The following is a 9,730-nucleotide window of genomic DNA, read 5'->3' as shown; positions in this document are numbered from 1 at the left end:
GTTGGGCTTGTTAGCATAAGGAGTTCAGAGATACTCTGCCCCCAACCTGCTCCCCAAAATTTAAAATTAAGATGAGATGTGCAGATGAACTAGTGTCAGGGAAGCGCAAGAAGGTGACAGAAATAAACATATTTTGAGGAAAGCGGTGATCTGCATTGGTGATCTGTTCTCAATCCAGAATCTAGGAATTCAGAGAGAGAACTGGTCTTTAGCATGGAGGGTGGATAACACTCAAAGTCCTCTAGACTCACCTATTTTGGCACAGAGATTCTGTTTTGGGGTGTGATGTCTGAGCGTGGGAGTTACTGTTAAACATATAACGAGGTATTGGCACTCAGTGTAGGACACGGCTCAGCCGGCATGGGTGCCTGGACCCGCCCAGGTACTCCAAGGGCAGATGGTCAGTTCAAAAAGCCTAAGAAGTCCCCAGCACACCCGCTTCAAGTGCTTATCCCAGTCCCTAGTGAGGCTGTATTCGTGTTAAAATAAGTTACACCTGTTATACAGTTAGTGTAGCCAAGATATTGAAAACTAGGTATGGCTTAGAAACCAGCCATACCTAGTTTCTACCTTCCTAAAATTGGCAGAAAAATAGTTGCAAAAATTGCCAAAGCCGTTTTCAGAAAAGGTGCTTTTCTAATCCTGTTCCGTAAGACCATCAGCATCATTGTCATCAGCAGCAGCCGCTGTAACAGTTCATGTGGCTGTGAGGGAGGAGGGGAACTGGAGGAATAATTTATCTACTCTCCAAAGCGGAAGCAGCCGTTCCGATTCTGGATAAAATTATAAACTGGGCATATTTTTTGTTTGTTTGTTTTGCTTTGGGGACCTTCTCATTTTCCTCTTAGTCCTGCGGTACTTTCCCTTTCTAACCAACATCGCTTCTCTTATATTCTTCTCCCTAGAGACTTGGTTCATTCATTTATTCATTCACCTACTAGACATCTGTAGAGTACCTTCTATGTCATGTGTTGGGAATACGAAAGTGAATAAGATACAGTTCTTGCTCTTCAGGATGGTCTAATGAAGTGAGAAAATGATGAGAGTAAAGGGAAAAAAATCCCAAGACAGAAATCTTTGCCAGAGGTGTTACATCCTTGAGTGGTTAGAACACCAATATTCTGAACAATAACTGAAGGTGGTAATCAATTTCCCTATAGATACATCCAATTCACCAGAAGATAAGAGCTTATGATATTAGTCAGTGCTGGAGTATTTATACTGCAGGACTCTGAAAAGAAAGGAAGAAAAATAATATGTGTTGAGTTCCTATTGTATTATTGCTTTCATAGTCTCTCCTTTTAACAAATGTGGAAATAGGGGTTCATAAAAGAAGTGACTTGTGAAGAGATTCATAGTGTGCAGAAGAGCTGAGATTTGAACTCAAGTCTGCCTGACACCCAAGTCCAAGCTCTTTCTACTTTATCACACTGCCTACACCAGAAGAATTCCCTAATTATAGAGCCTCAGACCCTCTAACAGGTGACGGGCCAATGTTTTTTAATTGGGAGCCCTCCCCATTTCCACTTTGTTATCCATACAAGCAAATACATGTAAGGCTGACCTTGAATAGTGACAGCTGAACTAGTATGTCCTTCTCTACTAAGAAAGCAAACCGGAGAACCAGCAGACAGGATGGATAGGCTCAGGGGGTGTGGTTTCTGATAGGCTTTGTCATTCTGGGTGCTGCAGAAAGCAGGACAGGGCCAGTGCCTTTCATTCATTGTGGTCCTCTGCCTAGTGCTCACATCGCAGTTCTCAGTCTGATGCTATACTTCCAGAAGCTCTTCCAGAAGCTCGTGGAGGGCAGCGGACACACTTTGTGTTAATTTTGTACCCCCTTTTGTGCCTGACATACGGCATTCATATAATAGATCAACAAGCAAGAGATTAACAAGTGACTTTGTTGTGACCAAAAGTGGGAATCATTTGAATATTAAGATTTAAACTTCTTAAAAAATCTTTTGGCAAACTGTAGACACGATATTCTTCCAGAATGTTGCTTGGCTCTATTAAAGAATTGGAAACTGGTATTTCATGACTAAGCCAGGTTTTCTCGTGACTCCACCCGATACACTGTTGACCCTGGAAGCACTGCTGTGAGCACAAAGAAATATGTACATGATCCACAGGAAAACCTACCTCAGCTGCTCAGCTGCCACGGCCTCTGTGGTCATGCGTTTTGAGATGCTCAAACGTCAGGAAAGTTTCTAGTCTTGTTTTGATTCCTCTCCCCTGAATCTCCCTCCTATCCAGGTGCTCATCCCTGAAAATGTCACGTTTTCCACGTAGTTAAAAACAAAGCAAAACAAAACAAAGAAATGACAACACATCACAAAAACTCGAAATTCTGAACTAGTCTACAGTGATCATTTAAAAGTCAAACGCACATACACACACACACACACCCTTGACAGTGTTTCTGTATTCCCTTGAACACTTTGAAGCTCATGACTAGCAACCTAAATTCCAAAAGTTTCCTTGGGCAGGCAGACACCTAATATATATTTCCTATCCTTTACAGAAAAAATGAAAACAAAAACAAGAAATAGGATTTTCTTTTTTTTTTTTTTTTGCTCAGTTACTGGGGTTATTCTTTTCATTTCCACCAGTGACAGGTACAGAACTTTATTCCCACTCTGGTTCCTGGCTTTCTGGGCCAGACTACCATCTCTTGTCTCATGCTGGCCTGGCCAGGGTCTTCAGCCAGTTACCACAGTGTCCCCTGTTTGTGGGCTGTGAAGACAGTCGTTTGCAGAATGTGATTTAAGTTCCCCTTTCTCAGAATGCTGTCCTCCCTTTCTATGTGTTCCAAAACCTCAACCATATCAAGTCTTTTCTGGTTAGTGATGCAGCTGGGGAGAGGAAGCCACCACTGGGGCAGTATAACAGGTCTCCATCAGCACACATGATTTTATCGGGTCAGTTGACTGGCAAGTTGGTAAATACAGAAAGCCACATCCTGAGGTGTAAAGATGTAATGTACAGTAGTGGTAGAGACAAAAACCTTGGGGTGACTGCAGGCACCTGAATTTGAGTCAAAGAAAAGGAAGAGGAAGATATCTGAGGTTGAGAGGACGAAGCTTATCATTTTGCCCTGACCTGGTCTTCCCTATTTTGTGCAATAAGCTTAGAGTTTCTGGTTCTGTAAACGGACTTGAAACAAATTAGAAAGGAGAAATAAAAAATTAGAAACCGTAGAGCAGTGTCAGAAACAATTTGACTAAAGCTGTTATAAGAAGGCAGTAAATCCGTGTTGATTTATAATAAATATCCACAAGCAGATGCTCCTTCAGGTAATGCAACAACTGTTCATTTTCAGGTATACTATCACTTTACACACGGACAGCCTACAAGTGAGGCAAGGCCGATGGAGGTTAAGTGACCTGTGCCACCACACACCTGGTTAGTGACAGAACTGTGACTTCAATATAGAGATTCTAAGTTCATTTCTCACCCACTGCACAATGCTGCCTCCTGTGCTTAAGTCAGGCTTTTGGGGATAGCCTAGTGTAAATCTCTTCTTTCATATTCTACTGAGGTGATAAAATATCATTGTCATGTAGGAAGAAAATAAAACAGTATGAGAATATATTTCACAGTGGACACTGATCCACTGTGAAATATAGATGGGGCTTTTTGGCCAGGGTTGAGGGGATTGATTACATCAGATGAATTCTCTTTTCACTTAAAGTGAGATTAAGGAAAAATCTAGAGGCAAGGTTGAAAGTGCCAAGTTGGAGTTAAATGGGACAGTTTCCTGCTTTTTGCACTCCAAGCAGACCAATCTGGCCCTGATACCAAAGACTCCCTTTTGAAATTTCAAAGGGTGAAATTCCCCTTTCAAAACTACAGAGACAACTCATCTCTTTTGGGAATTTATTAACAGAGAACTTCCTGTGTTTTTTTTTTCTTAACACCCACAGCACCTGGTCTTCCTAGGTACTAACCAGGCCCGTCCCTGCTTAGCTTCTGAGATCAGATGAGATCAGGCACATTCAGGGTGGCATGGCCGTAAACCTATTATTTTTATATTAAGGCTAGATCTCTTGCAATAAACAATAACTTAGTAACCAAAACTTTGAGTAATGATTTGTTGGGTTCTGAGTGGAATTTTGGATATCTCATAAGAGGGCATTGGGGCAGACCAGATCACACTCTGGTGACAACCAACCCCCAAATTTCAGTGGCTTAATGCAACAAAGGTTTCTGTTTTACTCACTCATGCTACATACCCTAGCAGTTGGCAGAAGGGCTTTGCTTGTAGTGGTCATTCAAATATTCAGGCCATTGGAGACAGTCACCATGATAGAGAGAAAAGAATCGAAAGTTCTCATACTGACAATGAAATGCTCCAGAACAGAAGTGACATTGCTCATCACCCACTGGCCAGATTAGTCATATGGCCCCACCCTTAATGGGAACAAGAAGTACAGTCCTACCTTTTGCCCAGAAGGCAGAGAACTGGAAATATTTGGTTACTGGCACTAATGGAAATCTCAATCCATATATAAATAGATGAGATCCTGGTAAATAAAATCCTGTAAATCAAATCTTGTTTCCTAGTGACGTTGATGATATAAATATCTAAAGAGAGAAATATTCCAAGATGACTGTTCCTTGCTATAGTCACTAAACGAGAATTAAGATTCAAGGTTGGGAGAAAAATCTAATTTTAATAGTCATTATTATATTGGTCATGAACATAGGGAGAAGGAAGCTCTTTTTTTTTGATCAGGAAGCAAAGTAGTAAATCAAGTTTTTGTTTGTTTTTTGAATGAAAGGTGCTGCAGTATATCAGAGATCCTAGCGTAGTGATAGCAATTAGATTTTATCTTCTATAACAATTCCAATTTATTGGTTATGGCTTCTTAAAATAGCAGACTCTAAACTTTTTTGATTTCTTATTTCTGTTGGTAAAACATACAATTTATTTACTTTCACTATATATAATCTATCTATCTATCTATATAATCTATCTCTATATATAATCTATCTGTATATAGATTACTACTATTTATTGCATATACTAGAAAACATTTACAAAAATGGAAATTAAAACTAGAAATAGGCAATCTGGTATTTTCTTCCTCCCCTACAATGAACTGTCTTATCTGCCCACTTTGCAGATGAATGTCCTTGAGCACTTATTGAACTGGATTTTCAGAATCGATCAAGGCTCAGTTCTTATGGAGTAGGAATGTCTGCAAAGCAAAAGGTGAAGACTGCCATTGTTGTGACCGGAATAACCAGACTCAACCTGAGTGCTTTGATTATAGAGGCAGTCTATTAACCGGTGGCTGTCTTTTCAAAGGGGCAGCCCCGAAATGCCAAGATACAAGGTTTTTAAGCCCTAAATCCTATTCCTCATTCTGTCTTAAACACAAAGGTCCATCTTTCTCCTATTCACTACCTGTCAACCCACTGGTCAGGTGTGCAAGCGGGGAGTACAGAAGCAGAAAACTTGTTGTTAGAATGTTATGTTCCTATGGGTGATTGCCTATGTTCCCATGGGCAATAGCCAGTGTTCCCATGGGCGATGGCCAAACAGTAATTTTCAGCTTATATAAAATTGATTATTTTTCATGCCACGCAAGCAAGCAGGGTTACACAGGCTAAAATTGGCAGTTAGCGTATGAGCTCATTGTTACAAGTTTCATGATTAACAGAATGCGGTTAGGGGTTCCAGAAACGGCCTAAGGTATAGACTTCCTTTGTCCAGTTTCAGGTTTTAATTATCCTTTAACCCTTTCACATTTCAGCAGGCTATTACATCATGTGTTCCAGATGGCTGACATCTCTGACCAGAGTTGGGATTTTCTCTACATTCGTTTTTGCTTCCTTCCTATCTCCACAAGACATCCCACCCCGGGTTTCCAGTTTTAGGTCCTGGAAAGTTACACGGCCCGACAACTCTTCTATTGAGTCTTTCAAATGCTTTCTTCCAAAGCTGAATTCAGTGGTTAACTGAACAGAAGAATCAACAATGCATCTGAAAGTTCACAACTGTAGTTAAAGTCAGATCCAGGAACTGTAGATGGCATCATGGGAAGATTTCACATAGTGAGTTTCCTCAATATGAAAGATGCCTGAACTTTTTGGGAGTATATGTACTCTTACTCTTTTATAATATATATATTTTTTAAAAAAATGAATTACACATTTAGGGCTCATAAATTTGAAGGACAGGAATTACTAGCTCTAAAAAGGCTATGTGCTAGACAGATTTTTAAAAATACCTTGTTTTGCATAATAGCTGGTATCTTCCAAGAAAGGATTGGAAAACTTTCTGTACTCACTGTTGGAACTAGCCATGTTTTCTCTATTTTTACCACAGAAAATGATTTTAGAAGCATTGAGTTTTTAGGAAACGTGAAAGGTTGAGGAAAGAATTTGGATCTAAAAGACTGACTTCTAGATCACCACGAGCAGTGATGATGCAATATCCTCACTTCTTCCATGTATTGAATTCAAGTAAGAGGACTTGAATATTCTGGTGTTTATGTATTTATGTATTGTAATAGGCCAGGGATTTTATTTCAGATGCAAAATAAACATCATTTTCCCCAAGGATTGATAGTGCAATGAGAATGTTTATTTGTTTATGTTTAATTTGTTTTGGAAAGAAGGTTTTGAAATACTGCACAAAATTTATTGACAATCCCTTCAAGCCTGGCAGTACTCTGTAATAGTATAATAATTATTAAGATCAGTAGCTTCCAGGAAGTCAGAGGAATAAATTCTGAGTGGCTACATGTAATTGTTTCAGATTTGAAGTAGTGGAAGAAAGTAAAGGGTGGTGATATTTCAAATATATATTAACAGAGCAGCAAATATTAATATAGATTTTGTACATTATATGATTATATGTTACATATAAAGTAATATTGCTTTTTTGTGTACGTGTGTATACTGCTGACGGCCATGGGAGATATGTTGTATACACACAATTTGGTACTTGTTCCACTCGACTGGTGGCTTCTAATTCTAACAAGACTCTTAATCAAGCACTTTGGAAAGACTTAAACATTTTTTTCATATATCAAAAATGATTACCTGGTGATTGGCATTTCTTCTTTCCAATAGATGGTGCTATCTCACTGCCAACTTTTCCATGGCAAGCCCTCCAGATAGCAATCACTGTTTCAGGTGCATGAGCCAACCGAGTGTCATAATAGCTTAGAAACAAAGTCTTAAAACTCTCTAATAGTACATGTGTTTTATTCCACAGTAATTTTTTTCATTAGCCTCATTTCTATATTAAAAGCCAGACATATAATGGATGCGTAATTTACTTCTGGCTTTCTAATATTCCTTTTTTTTTTTTCCAATCCTGATAGTTATTTTCTTTAATACATTGGCTATGGGTTGCTGATCCTAATATTCTTTGTTTGCTTTGGTTGTCAGCAGATTAAAGGAAGGTATTTATTAGTACAGCTGGATCGTGTTGACCTAAAATACTGAGGAGATTTTGAACCTTTTCTATGTACATCTCTATATATGTCAAAGAAAAAGATAGCTTTATTGTGTGAGACACTTTGAAAAACAGAGGTCATCTGGCGACTCCTCTAAGTCTCTCTTAGCTTTATGATCTCTAGACGCCATGATTTTTGAGTTGCATTAGGCCTGTCAAAGTCGTTGGATGCAATATACAAATACAGATCTAGCCAACACATCAGTTATTTGCATCTCCTTGCCCAATTTTCTGTCGAATACATTTAGGGCTCATTAAATAAAATGGCTTGAAAATTAAATGTAGGTATAACGATGAGTTATATTGAATTCTTAATAGAATATCTTCATAAAGTGATTTTAATTTACTCTCTCACTACCTTTTGAAAACTTTTTAATGTGAAAAAATTTAAATATACATAAAAGTAGAATAGTATAACAAAATCTCATTATCTATGATCCAGCTTTAATAATTATCAATATATTGCAAGTTCGCTTTATCTATACATCCCCACCTCTAATCCCATGTTGGTTATTTTTTATTTACAGTTTTATTGAGGTATAATTTTCTATACCATAAAAGTCACCCATTGTAAGTAAATGTACATTACATTTAATTGCAATTCAATGATTTAAAGTTTATTTATAGAATTGTGAAACCATCACTACAACTTAGTTTTAGAATATTTTTGTCATGAGAACAAGTTTTCCCATGGATGTTTGCAGTCAATCCCCACTCCCACACTTAACCCCATGTAACCAGTAATTGGAAAGTCTATAGATTTTCTCTTTCTGGACATTTTCTATAAATGGAAGCAACAATAGATAGTCTTTTGCAGCTCACTTTTTTAAATTTAGCATATAATGTTTTTTTGATATAACGTTCACCAATGCTGTAGCATGTAACAGTAGTTCATTTATTTTTATTGCCAAATTGTATTTCATTGTACGGATGTTATTTTTTTCATTATTCTTTCATCAGTTGATCAATATTATGTATAATGCTGCTATGAACATTCACGTAACAGTCTGTGTGAAAATGTGTTTTTATCTTTCTTGGGTAGGTACCTAGTTATGGAATTACTAGGTTAAGTTTATCTTTTACAAAATCTGCCACACAGCTCTCTGAAGGGCCATGCCCTTGTATGTCCCCACCAGGAGTGTGAGTGTTCCTGTTTCTCCACATCCTCCAGGACACTCGGTATTTTTTATGATGGCCATTGTAGTGGGTGCTTAGTGGTTTCTCCTTGTAGTTTTTAATTATCTTTTAAATCGATTAAATTTATTGAATGGGATAAGTTCTTCCTTTGCCCCAGATTACTTTTCCAGTTGCTCTTAGGTGTTACAAAGGATCTTGATTTAGTCAAATTGTCCAAACTGATTTAAACTTGAGGCCCCTACTCCTCTCCCCCAGCTAAGCCCTGAGGCAGGTGAGGGAGGAGCCTATAATTGGCTAAAGGGTGTGGTTGGCTTTCCTCTTTCTCCTCCTTACGCTTTTAGTCCCTCCCTCCCACCCCCTATGATTTTGCTGCCCTGGAATAGGGTAGGGGAGCGTGGGAAGCAGGAAAATCCTTTCTTTTCCGCTACTGTCAGGAGGCGGCCCAGGATTTCCTGGGCCTACAGGTGTTTAAGGCTGACTCTTTCACTGACATTTTGGGTGAGCACTGTCTGCCTCCCCTCCTCCCTCCTTTCATACGCGGAGAAAACGTTTTTAGTCCAGCAGATTGCGTATTCCCTCAGCCCCTAGAACTTGAATGATCACACCCGTCAACTTTTCTTTGCTGATGTCTGTTTGTCCCTGTCTTTTACCACTTTGGACAGGACCAAAAATAACCTCCACCTACGTATGGGTCCTTAGGAAACATTAACTCATTTCTGCCCTCACAAATGCTGCAACTGCCCGTGGCCTAACACTGCTATCACTCCTGCTCACCTAAAAGTAAAAGGCCTTTCAAAGTGAGCGGCATTTACCGAGATCAGTAAGAATAGCTATTGAGAATCATTAATTCAGGCCGAAGCTCAAGTAACGATCCAATCAGAAGGCAAAGGCGTTGAGTATTATGAGAAAGAGGAGGGAAACAATTACATCAGTAGAAGGAAGGCATTTCTATGATATAGTGATATCAATTTTAAACGATGTTTTTAATTTTCAGTCTAGTGGTCATCAGCCCAGGAGTCACAGTTATTGCTTCCTTGTTATCTTTGTAAACAGTTTTTTCGGGACACAGGGTTGCCCTAGGCCCAGTCCAAAGGTCATTTTGCCCAGTTTTAACATTCA

General features: G+C 38.8%; 1 pseudogene; it reads right to left on the bottom strand.

The window, feature by feature from the left end:
* Positions 1–3,917: 3,917 nt before the first annotated feature.
* On the bottom strand, positions 3,918–4,020 carry LOC112482343 (annotated as a pseudogene).
* Between the last annotated feature and the right edge of the window lie 5,710 nt (positions 4,021–9,730).

This window comes from Pteropus alecto, unplaced genomic scaffold (assembly GCF_000325575.1).
Source record: "Pteropus alecto unplaced genomic scaffold, ASM32557v1 scaffold195, whole genome shotgun sequence".
Lineage (NCBI taxonomy): Eukaryota > Metazoa > Chordata > Mammalia > Chiroptera > Pteropodidae > Pteropus > Pteropus alecto.
The sequence above is the reverse complement of the archived record's forward strand: the minus strand, read 5'-3'. Positions and strand labels throughout refer to the sequence as shown.